Consider the following 14,496-nt stretch of genomic DNA (forward strand, 5'->3'; position numbering starts at 1 on the left):
AAGTAGCCAATCTAAGCCAAGAATGGTTAAATGGAATCCTCCAAATTTCTTCCATTATTTTCTTAACTCAATGGCACATTTTGAAAAAGATATATTTTTCCCAAGAATTTTAACCACCAAGGATTTACTCAAAACTTGAATATTTGATATTTCGTTCTCCATATCCAATTTGACAATGTTTAAATCTTCATCCTCCTCAAGATTCTTAACCCAATTGATTTTAATGTGTGGTTTCTTAGTCCACACATTAGAATTATGAACATTTGAAGAATTAATAGGATTATTGAAATTATCCTTAATAGTCTTCAAAATATTAACAAAACTTCTTCTTGAGGAAGAAGCTTCTTTATAATTAGCTCCAACAATAGAAACCGGAGAGGGAGATTTAGGTAGATTGTTAGAAACCACAATTACCTCTTTCCCTTTACTAGAATCCATCAATGTATTTTGTTTAGCCAAAAGTCCTCCCTCTTTAATAACAAGAGGAGTTTCTAAAATTCGAAGATTGTGCGGGGAGATGCATTTGAAAGAGAACATACCTTTTGAATCCAACATAATTGGATTCGCGGTAGATAAACAGGATTTGGTGTTCCGGTCATCCTTAGATGACCGGCCACCTTCTTCCATCTCCAATCTTTGCACCCAAAATCTTCAAAATCTCTTTCCAAATTCCTTCTTTAATTTGTGGAGCTTCTCTCTCTTCCCTTGGCCACCGTCCACTATTTAACTCATTACTTGGTAAGGCTTTGTTCAACAATCTCCACCAAAATAGCTATATCCTTGGTCTTAATTTCAATTTTTCCAGCCATTTCCAATTGGTATTTTCTTCTGCATTGTTATATTTTTGATCTAAAATTAAATGAGATAAGGATTTCCCAGAGTGTTTAACCGCAATTTCAACTTCATCTTTCAAAATTCTGCTTTGTATCGATACAGAACAAATGAGATTTACCAATTCCGGTCCAAAAGCTTGCCTTAATTTTACAACATCCCAGATTCCCTCCTTGATGAAGTGATTTACACATTCTAGTTCTTCTTGCAGATTTACTGTATAAGTAGGCCACTTTTCAATGCTTTTATCAAGGATCCACACATCCTTTGAGGTGTTGATGAAATTTCCATCCTTCACTTTCCATCTCAGAATTTTCTGAAGAGGTTTAGCTCCTTTGATGATGATCTTTCAAGTAGAAGATTCTCCATATTTATGATCATAATCCCAAATATTTGACCCATATTTAGAAATAAGAATTCTGTTCAAAAGGGATGTAGGATTTGAAATGAGTTTCCAAGCAAATTTAGCCCTCCAATTATTAATTTTTTCCATTGCAGAATTTATACCTTGTCCACCGTATTTTTTGCTTTTACAAAGAATTTCCCATTCCACATAGTGCAAGCCTTTGCTTTTATCTTGTTTTCTTCATAAGAATTCTCTACTCAATTTATCTAAATCATTGAGTACTCCCAACGGAATCAACAAATGAGTTGAAAGAAACATTGGCAAAGACATGAAAGCAGATTTGATGAGTTGAATCTTACCAGCAAGATTAAGGAACCGGTTACCCCATATATTGAGCTTGTCATAAGCTTTCTCCAGTAATTCAGTATTATCAGATCCTTTAAGTCTCCTCATTGCCAATTAAACACCAAGATATTGCAGTTCTTTCACAATACCGATGCCCAGAATTCTTGACAGCTTCTTCCCTTTGGTCCTCCCTACAGATTTGCTAAGGAGTAGAGAAGATTTGGATACATTCAGCTTTTGCCCCGTCCAGCTGCAATATCTTTTCATGATTTTATTAATTTTCTTAGCATTCCTACAAGAAGCTATAGAAAAGATAATTATATCATTGTCATATTGAAAGAGAGAAACCTTTTCTGCATTGGGAGACACTCTAACTCCAATTTTTGGACCTCTTTGTTTGAATTCTTCTGTTAATATTTGAGAGCACAAGATGAATAGAATTGGCGATAAAGGGCATCCTTGCCTAAAGCCACATTTAGACCATATCCATTCAGAATTATTACCATTTATATTGATGGTATATTTAGTGTCAATTTCACATTGAAGAAGGAGCTTTGAAAATTTATCTGGGAACCCATAGATGTGAAGTACTTGCTCCAAAGTTTGCCAACCCATGCTATCATATGCTTGCTCCATATCCACTTTGATGGCCATTAAACCTTTTTTAGATTTAGAGAATCTAAATTTGTTGATGATCTTTTGGGATAAGAGAATGTTATCAGAAATGGATCTACCCTTGATGAAATCAACTTGATTTTCGGATATGATCTTAGGAATGCAGCCAATTAATCTATTTAATAATATTCTAGCTAAAATTTTATAGATGGTATTACAAAGGCTAATCGGTCTGTAGTTAGACAAATTTACAGGGTTTTTAATCTTTGGAATAAGGATAACAACAGTTTCCTTCCAAAGATCACACATGATACCAGAATGCAAGAATTGATAAACTGCTTTCCAAATGTCTTCTTTAATGAATTTCCAATAAAATTTGATAAAAGAGTGAGTAATTCCATCAAGACCAGTAGAAATATTACCTTCAAGTTGTTGGATAATTGCTTCTAGTTCTATAACAGAGAAATTAGCCTCCAATGAATTAATTTCATCTTCTTCCAGGAATTTGCTCGGTACTGGCCATCCCGTCAACTTGCATTTCCTCATTCTCCATTTCATTTTGAAATACTTCAAAAAGGATTTTTCAATGCTTTCTGGTTCTTCACTCAACCTTCCTTGCGTATTTCTAATTTGATTGATGAAGTTCTGCCTCCATCTGGATGAAGCCACAGAATGAAAATATTCTGAACAGAATGAAAATATTCTGTATTAGAATCTCCATCCTTGATCCATTTTACTTTTGCTCTCTGTTTCCACCAAGAAGACAGTCTTCCCAAGGTTGAATTAAGCTCTTTTAAGTTAAATTTCAGCAAGCAGATTTTATCTTCAGATAATCCCCCTGAATTAGCTTCTTATTCTTGTAGCTCAATGATATCCTTCTTCAGTTTTTCTTTAAGAGAGTTGAGATTAGAGTGCTTCTATCTACTCCAATGAAAAAGAGCTTTAAGAACTCTTCTAAATTTAGTATTCAAAACTTGAACTTCATCTCCTCTGACAGATTTCCTCCAGGTATTCGAAACAATGGCTTTGGAAGCTGGAAATGAAGCCCAAGTATCTTCGAACTGCAGTTTTTTTCTATTTTTTGAAACTAGAATTTAAAATGTTGAGGATTAATGGACAGTGATCTGAGGCAATTCTCCCAAGATGACGAACAACTGCAGGTTGAATGTTCTTCAAAGCTTCTGAGTTGATAAGGTAATGATCTAACCTTTCTAGTATACGAGCTCCTCCTTGCTTATTGTTGCACCAAGTGAATTTGGGTCTGATAAATCCCACGTCATGAAAATCATAGTTATTCATGAAATCCTTCATGTCTTGAGGTCCTTGTGAGAATGAAAATTTCTTTCCTCCCCTTTTCTCCTCTTGAGATAATACACAATTAAAGTCACCTCCTAGGATAGAAGGGAGTTGATTATTTGACTGAGCCTTTAGAATTTCCCAAAGTCTTCTTCTTTCATAAGTATCTCTGCTGCCATATATAGTTGCTATCAACCAATCCCCTTTATTTGAAATTTTCATAATTCCAATCACTGCTTGTGAAGAAGAATGCATAACAGTAAATGAACAAAAATTTCTCTTCCAGCTGATTAGAATACCACCTAAGAGACCTTCGGCTGGGACATAGAAAAAAATCCCAATTATCTCCAATTAGTTTATTGACTTCAAGTCTATCAAAAGAAACAACCTTTGTTTCAACCAGCCCCACAAAAAAGGAATTATACTCCTTAACAAATTCCTTTAGATACCGGGAAGCTTCTGACTTTCTAGCTCCCCTACAATTCCAGAATGCTATGGATGTCATTTGGTTTTAAAAGTGGAATAAATTCCACTTTTAATCTTCTTAGAGTTTTCACTTTTCCTTTTCTGAGACATAATGTTATCGTTACCCATGGAAATGAGTTCTTTGAGTAATTTTCCTTTAACTTTTGAAGAGTCTGTCAACTCCAATTGTTCAGCTACAGCGATTATTTCCTTCTTTTGATAAGGAATTTCTCCTTCTTCGAGTGCTCCATTTTCGGTTTCAAAGCCTTTATTATCTTCTACAGCTGGGTTGAATTTGAGACCAATTGGGTATGAATTTGAGACAGGCATTTTCAATTCCGAAATGTCTTTAGCTGTTACATTATCAGTCACGCTGGAATCTTTTGAATTATCTTCTAAGCTTGATTCTTCCATATCTTTCGAGATTTCAGCATCTATATACTGCAAGTCACACATTTCCTTTTCTCTGTTAACAGATTTTTTGAGAATATGATTTTCCGGATCAGTTCTAGTAGGAACTTTTTTGACATAAATATGTTTAACAGATTTTGAATTAGGAGCTACATAATTTTATTTGCCAATGTTATAATCGGTCCTCCTCCTTCTCATTTTATTCTTAACAAGAATCCAAGGACCATAATCCTTGTCAGCTACCATTTCTTCTGTTTGTTTTTTATTATCACAGTGAGGACCCGATTTAAAATTTTGGCCTTCAAGATTGGCAGTGTTACCTTCAGTACATTTATCTATCAAATGTCCTACCTTCCCACATTTGAAGAAGAATGTGGACACCTTCTCATATTCAACTTTTTGAAAGAAACGACCGTAAGAGCTTTCTACCCAAACACCTGTTGGGAATTGTTGATCTAGAGCCATTCTGATACAAACTCTTGCATACTCCCTTTTGCACCACTGGAACATATTTCCATCTATCCATAGCGGTTGACCAATCATAGAAGCAATTCTGGCCACATTGTCTTCATCCCAACAAATCAAAGGCAGATGAGGAAGCCTTACCCAAATCGGTGAGGAGAGGCCTTTTAGTGATGAAGGTGTGAATAAAGGGGATCATCTATCTATCCCCACAATGTGCCCGTTGACATACCAAGGTCCTCCTTCTAGAATTTTTTCCGCAGCACCTTCTTCAAAGAAAGAGCAAAGAATCCAACCAAGACCCAATGAAGTAATATGGAATTTACCAAATAAATTCCATTGTCATCGCAGTTCTCTTGCTATCACAGCAACAGGAGCCTTGTTCCCAAAGTCCTTCACTACAATAGATGATTGTAGTTTTTCTGCATTGATCTTCATATTAGATTCATTTAACTTGATAGATTTCCTATCCTCTATTAATAAGGATTCATCTCTGGAAAATTTAAATTTGATATTTGGTTTTCTCACCGAAATATTGGTACTAATACCAATATTATTGTTAGCAAGTATTGAATTACCTTCCTTTACGGCATTGTCACAAACATCTTGATTATTTTCCATCAGTTTTTGAGCAAATGAAATCCCCTGTTCCATGAACAAAGGTTTAGAATTGTTTACGCCAAACCTGTAAACAAATATTTTTGATTTTGAGGAAGAAGACATTTATGTTTCTTTGATCAATTGATTTGGAGAATGTTGAAGCTTCAGATCATCATATGGTATTACTTTTTCTTTTCCTTTCCCTAGGACAGGAGGCGTTTTCTTCAAAGTCTTAACAGACAGCTCATAAAATTTGATTGGTCCCGGTTTCAAATAATTGAAAGAAACTTGAGGATGGCCAGGAGCTCCAGGAGGATCGCCGGGAGGAATCCGGCGATCAGCGGCGAAGGCAGCCGCATCTTCCGTCAACAGCAGTTTCCCCGCCATGCGTGAAATTTTGAAAAGCAAATCTCTCTCCTGCGAAAAAGACGGACGTTCTCTCTCCACTTCGTCTGCTCCCCAATCTAGGCCAAGGTAAGTCCAGATTTTACACTGCATTAGTTAGGACACGGGTGTTAGTGTTGTGCGTAAAGCACTAAACCTAATTTAGATTTAGAATTCAAGGCTACTACATTCGATCTCGTAGTATGCCTAAATAGTGGGTAAGTCCCTTCTCTTTACGGACTATGAATCTGACATATCTGCATCACATGGATGATGTCACCTCCATCTTTCTCTCATGTATGTGTTGATTGCTTGACTTTTTCTCCAGTTTTCTCCTTAGTACCTTAGTCCCTCCAAATGTTGGTGTGAACCACGCATGTTGACTAAGCTATTTGAAATCTTTCTTCCCATTTGAATAGGACATCTTAGTCTTAGCCCTTGTGCCAATATCATTTGAAGGGATAATGCAGGATTCATAATCGTGAGTTTTCTTGGGCTTCGGCCCAAGATGTAATTAACCACAGGGGCTTGCGCCTGTGGGAAACTGAATCCTACATTAAATAAATCCCACTCAAGCTGGTGTTTCAGGTGGGGGAAACCCGTTGTTTTAATCATGTTATATATATTACTACCCATCGGGGTACGCTGGTGAGAGCCGCTATCCTCAATGGTTAGTCATATATACGAACTAATCTGCTCTCCCATTGGCCTATTTGCAAGGAGCACGGAGGCCCGCTATCCTCAATGGTTAGTCATATGCCCCCTGCACTCCGTAGCATAGTGGTGTCCTTTCAAAGGTCCACAGGTTTTTGGCAATCACGGTGGGATAAGTTTCTCTCCATCTTTGGATCATATATTATTCTTTCTTGTGTGTACTCCTGAATTGGTACTCCTTAGATTAAGTCCGTCCCACTCTTAGTTATAGTCTTTCCTTAGTTAGGATTCCTTCCTCTTAGCTAGGGTTTCTCCCTACTATACTTCTTTCCAGCATTGCAAGCTATTCTGACCCTTATCCATCATCATTCCTTCCTTCTTTTAATTTTGATTTTGAATAACCTTTTAATTTTCTTATCTTAGCAGCAGTTCTATGTCTTCATTCGTACTTTCTATTACTTTTAGCTTTGGCTTGGATACATGGGTGACTCTTCCTGAGTCCCTACTTACTAGTCCCCCAGTTGGAGGAATCACATTTGGTTCCTTCACTGACTCGGTGTTCGTCGCCCTTGGTGAACTCACCCTTGCTAAGGCTGTTGCATTCTCTCCTCCTCAGAGGAGAGGATGTGTAATGCATCCCTTTGAATGTCCAGTTGCTCGGTGGATAGCTCGGGCACCTGCTCATCCTGTTCACATTCCAGCACATCCAATACGCCTTATCGTTAGGCCACCAATGCCTAGACCGCTCCCGGTTCCCCTCACTCATCCAGCGGTCTGGCCGCCAGTGCCTACCGCACCTGTTGCACAGGATTCTCTGGCCCATTAGCACCAGCAACCTATTATTATTACCCCCATTATTCTGACAGAGGTATCTCAAGTTTGGGTTCCGCCTGCCACTTCCACTAGAAAGAGGGGTGCCCAAATCAAGGCTCCTTCATCTTCTTCTCATCGGGTTTCTATATTTATTCAACTCTCTCACCCTGAGATCGTAAGGCAGACCCCAACCCTTCTTGTTATTCCTGTTCCTCCTGCCACCCAGGTAGTGGGTTCAAATGTTCCTTCCTCCTCTACCTCTGGCCTTGGGAGAAGGGCAAGGAGGAATAAAAATAGGAGACTTCGTTTAGTTGCATCTGAGGCAAAGAGGCAGTAGACAGTAGAAGCAGTAGCTCACCAGGAGACCGTTTAAAGGAGAGAGGCTCCCAGGTAGCAGAGGCCATGACCAATTATAGTCACACCTACTCCTGAGGTAGTTGTTGCACCTTAGATAGAGATGATCCAGGGAGGATATTTCTCTCCACTGACACACTAGGGGATGATAAGGATGTTGTCTGTATAGCGACATCCCTTCCTATTATCATTACTGTACCTCAGGTTAGGGTCCCCAGGGATGCTGCTATTCGAGCCCTCTCTCAAAGAATTCAGAGCATCATCTGCCTAGTGCGTGGTAGAGGGCATGTTAGTCAGGTGAGGTTACTCCGACAGATTTTTTAGGCTACTCTTCAGTTATAGAGATAGACTGTGAGACTAAGGTATAGGTGACAGAGAGGATAGCCACCTCGGTAGTCAGTTGATACAGCTCCAGTTGTTAGACCGTAGGTAGTTACCCCTGCTATCGGATGACGTCCACATCTTCACAGACAGAGACACTAGCAGGAGCCTGCACATCCCCAAATTAGTTCAGTTGTGGTAGCCCCTTAATAGCCAATTACTCGTATGGAGCCCCACTGTAGTAGGTGGGTTTTGAGACATCAACAGGCGAACACTATTGTCAGGACAATACAGTCAGTTGGGATAGTACAGTCAGTTAAGGCAGTATAGTTGGAAGAGAAAATTCAGCTAGTAGATACAGTAGATCAGATGGATATAGCAGTTCCTTCCAGATATAAGGCAGTCCCGATGAGTTATGATGTGGAGGCAGTAGCTCCTCCCGATGGATTACCAAATCGAATTGAGATAACTTTAACTACCAGTCGCCATAGGCTCACTTCCCCTATGAGTCTCTATATAGAGGCACTCCACCAGGTCTTCTCTGAGGATGAGACACTAGGCGATGAGTCAGACGATGACATACCAATACACCGAGCTTGCGTGATTACACGTTGAGGTCACTTGGATCAGCAGAGAGAGCCCGAGGATGATGATGAGTAGGGAGACCCCAAGGTAGGAGGATCTCCGAGATCAGTAGCTATAGATGCTACAATCTTACACTTACAGGCTTAGATAGCCGAGATGGATAAGGCCATGACAGTGATGACTACCCAGTTTATAAATTTGGGGGCTACACCCCAGATAATGGGCATAAGTACCCCTATTACATCTAAAGACGAGCTAGTAATACTGCCAGTAGAACTAGATCCTAAAAGAGTGGATAGGGTCTAAAGGGTAGTTCTTATAGTACCTACAAAAGTCAAGAATCAGCCAGCATAATTATTAGTGGGTCATATTCAGGATTTGATAGCTTAGAAAGTATAGCAGGTGATTTCCTCTAAGAAGACCAGAGAGGCTGTTAGTAGAGGGTGTCCTTACCCTGTTGAGTATGAGCACGAACCCTACCCCCTAGCTTCTTTCCCCTGAGATTTAAAGTATTTAATGGGCTTGGGAACTCGAGGTAGAATGTAGCTCAGTATCGGGTCATATGTTGCAACATAAGAGGGAACGATGCTCTGATGTTAAGGTTATTTGTCAATAGTTTGGTTGGGATGGCATTTGCTTGGTACACCGACCTCCCTAACGACTCAGTCTGGAACTTTATAGAGTTAGAGCTGTTGTTTATATAATGGTTTTTCAGTGTAGAGCACTGGACTATAGTATGAGAGTTAGTGGTTACTAGACAGCGTCCTCGAGAACCACTGCAGGATTATATAGTCAGATGGAATAATCTCAGCCTATAGTGTAAGCCCCAATTACAGGAGCAGCATATAGTATAGATTTTACTAAAGAATATAGATGGTCTAATAATACCCTATCTCGAGGGATTCAGTATATGAACCTTCTATAAGTTACTAAATATGATAGTTAGCTTGCAGGATAGCATACCCGATGAGTCCCTCCTATGGTTGAGAGTCAGCCTTTGCACAAACCTCAGTGTCAAAAGTCTTCAAGGGCACCTCCACCTAGGAGAGGGGAGGTACACAGTACCTATAGACCACTAGATAAGGGTAAGAGGCCCTTAGTCAGTTCAATACCACCACAATCATCTTACACACCGAGTTAGTCAGTAGTACAGCCCAGGCCCTCCCGTAGGACTTCAAAGAGTCAGCAGTACCTAAAGGAGAAGCTTAGTAAGGAATATCCATTTAAAATAGAAAGTGTAAGAAAAATCTTTAAATTCCTTACTAAGAAGAACATCTTGACATTCCTGAGAAACGATAGAGTGGAGGAGGAGGGACAGATAGATAACCCACTCTATTATCCTTTTCATAGATATATCGGGCATACTTTGGAGTACTATTATATTTTTAAGGATAAAGTTGAGAGGTTGATGGCCACTGGGAAGATACATCTCTAGGACAATAATTTGGTACAACCTCTAGGCAAGACTACTCAGACAGTGCAGATGGTTTCAGACTCCAATCACAATGATAGTTAGAGTTATAGTTAAGGCAGTAGTAGCAGGTTACCCCATAGTTCTGAGAGGGAGTGACAGTTAGCACTCTCCAAGAATACCAAGAAAATGATTAAGTAAGATGTACAAAGTTTAGAGGCAGTTGAAAGGAGGCCTCAATAGGCTAAGTCTACAGTTGTCGCTCCAGCTACTTCACCAGTGCCATTTTCTTCTTTTTCTTCTTCTATTATAGTACATGATGAGCACATTTCTTTTCCTGCTTTTACATGTAATAAAAAAAGTATGAGAAAGAAAAGATTGTTGTAACCTTAGTAAGGAAGATAGGTCCCCTTCCAGTACTTATGCTGAAGGACTTTGTTCTCCATTCTATTTATGATGCAATAATAGAAGAAGATGATTATGACTACTTTTGGTCTTATTTACCTTCCACTTTTACTTCAATTTCTTCTAGCACTCACTCTTTTCATATCTTACATGTCTCTTATAATATAAATAATTATGTGTGTGTTGATGAGTCTGAGTCTGATGAAGAACCTGTATTTACTATTCCAAAGGGTGGTTGTTACATGGATTCAAGCTATGAATCCGAGAACCCACTCCAATCACTTTCTTTAAAGCCAACACAAGCCACTACCACTGAACCAAAGGAATCTGTTATTGAGGATAACTCAATACAGCAGGTTCATTTGCATTCAGGGAAGGTCCTTCCATCTCGAATGACTAAAAATATAAAAGAAAAATATAAAAAGATTATTACCCAGCAGGAAGATACTATCCCTTCATCCCAAAAATAGTCTAAGGAGAAAGAGAAAGACTCTCAGATGGAAGTAGATTATAATGTGTTAACTCACTTAAGAAAAATTATTTCCCTTCTTTATGTTTACGATACTTTGATGATGTCCCCCGACTTGAGAGAGACATTAGTGAAAGCCCTATTTGAACCAGAGTCTTATCAAGCCTTCTTTGCTTCTATTTCTGTTGGGAATGCATGCCATTTGAAAGAGATGACATGTATTACCTTTTCAAATCGTGACCTTCTTTTAGGAACTTCTAAGCATAATCTTCCATTGTATGTCACTATTGAAGTCAATGGTTATGAGTTGAACAGGGTCTTTATTGACCAAGGGGCTTCAATAAATATCCTTACTCATGAAACTTTAAAGAGCCTCTCCCTAGGTCATTTGAAGCTCACCTCCTATAAGATTATGTTGAAATGCTTCAATGATTAAGGATAATGTACTCTAGGGTCCATTACCCCGCCTTTCAAGTTTGAAAACTTCTTAACTGAGGTAAAGTTTTATGTACTTGAGGCTGACACTTCATACAGGGCTCTCTTAGGAAGGCCTTGGCTCCACCAGTATGGAATGATGTCCTCTACCTTGCACCAATGTATAAAGTTTATGAGGAATAATGTTGAGTATACCATTCCTGGAGATACTAAGCCCTTTTCCATGCATGAGGTCTCTATTTCCGATGACGCCGAGTATTATGTACCACGAAAGAATCGTAAGCCTCTACTCGCTCAGTCACTAGTGACACCTGCTAGTGTTGTACAGGGTCCTAAGTAGCTACCTACACAGGGTCCTATACAATCATTAGTACAGGGTCCATCACAGGTTAGTATTGAGGTAGGTATTTCCACTATGCATTCTGATAGAGATCCTTTTTAGTTTGCAGTGAAGCACAAGGTCCCCCTAGTAGAGGTAAGGGAGGACGAAGTAGAGGTAGAGGTAGAGGTTCAACCTGCGAGCTGCAGAATCACGACACTCGGACTCTTCCTTCCTCTCACCTTTACACTTTTCTTTGACTGTCAAGTCCGACTCTTTAGATGATGAAATGATTGATGTCCTTCATCGTTCAGTCCCTTCATCACCTCCAGATTCTGTAGGTTTTGATTCACATCCTACCTTTTGTGGCACCTGCTACTTGATGGTGGATTAGTTGTTGACAGTAGTTCAGGCGAGAAAGAGGACTTTTGACGCAGACTACTAGTCGACATCCTTTTCCCCATCAAAATGTGTAATAAGAGTTGAGGATTCCCATCAAAGATCTTCTGACACTCCCTCTACTAGTGATGATAATGCACTATACACTAATGTGAAAGCCCTATACTTCACATGTATGAGACATTTGGGCCAGCACGATATAAGGAGTGTGCCTCTTTATAGTATAGGTACACCATTGGGTCCTAGGAGCCAGGATCCGAAGGAGACCGCTATGGATATAGAGGTTAAGGGCGCCCCTCGTTACTTTTCCCCTATTGTAGAGAGTTATATCGAGCAGGGTCTCGTTCATTCTACTTGGCCTAATGAACAAGCTCTACAGCAAGCCCGTATTTAGAGAACTGACTTCCCTTGAAACCTAAAAGGTGTGGGTTATATGGGGTTGAGTCAGTCTAATAATGCTAATTTTTGCATTATTTTCTAGTTATATTCAATTATTTCTCTTACCGATGAAAAAGACCCGGATAAGGATGAGGATAGAGTCCTTGATGCTCCATAAGAGTTTGAAGATGACATCACTTTCACCATGGACAAACTATGTGAGGCTAACTTAGGCACTGAGTTAGATCCTAGGCCTATTTTTCATAGTGTCATACTGTCTGATTCAGAGGGTCAAGAATACATTAAGTTATTTTCAGAGTTTAGAGACTACTTTGCCTGTAACTATATCAAGATACCTGATTTAAACCCAGATGTGGCTTTCCATAAGTTAGCTATCCAACCTTATATAGTCCCTGTTAAGCAAGCACCTCGTAGGATGAGGTTAGAAATTGAACAGCAGATGATCGCTGAAACTAAAAAACTTATAAAAGTTAGATTCATTAGGGAAGAGAAGTATCCTACCTATCTTGCCAACATTGTTCTAGTCCAGAAGAAGAGCGGACATATACGTATAAGTATTAACTTCTGTGATTTTAATAAGGCATGTCCTAAGAATGATTTTTCCCTTCCTATTCCCAAGCTTATGATGGATATAGTATCATCCCATTGCATTTTCTCATTCATGGATGATTCATTTGGTTATAATAAGATAAAGATGGACCCTGAGAATGAGAAGTTCACAGCATTTCATACACCGATAGGTGTATTTTGTTCTAAGGTGATACATTCAGCCTCAAGAATATCGAGGCCACCTATCAACGTCCTATGACTGTTATCTTCGATGAGATGATATACGAGTAAGTTGAGTGCTATGTGGATGATTTGGTGGTCAAAAGCGAGATCTGTGGAGATCACCTTCAAGATTTACTAATCATTTTTGAACGCCTACGTAAATATGATTTGAAAATGAATCCTTTAAAAAGTGCATTTAGAGTTAGTGCAGAAAAGTTCTTAGGGTTTATAGTTCGCTATCAGGGCATTGAGATAGATCCTTCTATGATCAAAGCCATGGTGGATTTAAAATCCCCTAAAAGTCTTACCCAATTGAGATCCTTTCAGGGTAAGCTTGTTTTATTATGGAGATTTATCTCCAACCTTTTTAGTAGGTGTCATCCCTTCGCTACCCTAGTGATAAAGGATGCCCGATTCCATTGGGATGAGCGTTGTCAAGAGGCCTTTAAGAGTGTAAAGTGCTACCTGATAAACTCCCCTGTTTTAGCTGCACCGATCTAAGGTAGGCCGTTGATTATTTACACTATGGCCCTGGATGAATCTCTAGGTGCATTATTGGCTCAAGAGAATGAGGAAGGTAAGGAGAAAGCCTTATACTACCTTAGTAGACCGTTAATGCCTATAGAGCTTAAGTACCAGGTGATGGAAAAGTAATGTTTAGTATTGATCTTTATGGTATAGAAGCTTAGGCATTATATGCTTTCATATAAGGTTAACCTATTCTCTTAAGTCAACCCCTTACAGTACTTAATGACTCGTCTCCCTCTCAGGTCTTCTAGCATGATGGTCTATGATCTTATTACAATTTTGAAAGTGCTCAGATGGCACTTGAAAGTTCGTTAGGGATGTTAAGCCCTTATGAACTGACCCAAGGCTAACAAAGAGAGAAGAAATCCCCTGCTCTACTTTTTGAGCTATCAAATCCTGAATCTGGCCGGCTGACAACTGTACTGATTGACTCTAGATTGGAGTAGTGTAAGTAGGCACTATGGGTGGTGTCGGGACTGCTCTATGGACCCTATCCACTCCTATCCGATCTAGTACAACTAGTGGAATAACTGGCTCGTCCCTGGATGTAGTAGGAGTGCCTACGCCCGTCATCTCAGGCATCACCCCCAAGTTTATTAACTGTGTAGTCATCGCTGCCATGACTTTGGCCATCTCTGACATCTGTGCCTGGAGGTGCAGAATTATAGCATTCGTATCCATTGACCTGGGAGATCCATCCACCTCGGGTTCTCCCTACTCATCATCCTCAGGCTCCCCCTGCTCTTTTGAGTGACCTCATTGGGTAACCACTCAAACTCTGTGTAACGGTATATCCTCATCCAACTCATCTCCTAGTGTGTCATCCTCTAAAAAGGCCCAATAAAGTGCCTCTATGTAAGGACTCATCAGGGATGTGA

Source organism: Dendrobium catenatum, unplaced genomic scaffold (genome assembly GCF_001605985.2).
Source record: "Dendrobium catenatum unplaced genomic scaffold, ASM160598v2 fragScaff_scaffold_1557, whole genome shotgun sequence".
Classification (NCBI taxonomy): domain Eukaryota; kingdom Viridiplantae; phylum Streptophyta; class Magnoliopsida; order Asparagales; family Orchidaceae; genus Dendrobium; species Dendrobium catenatum.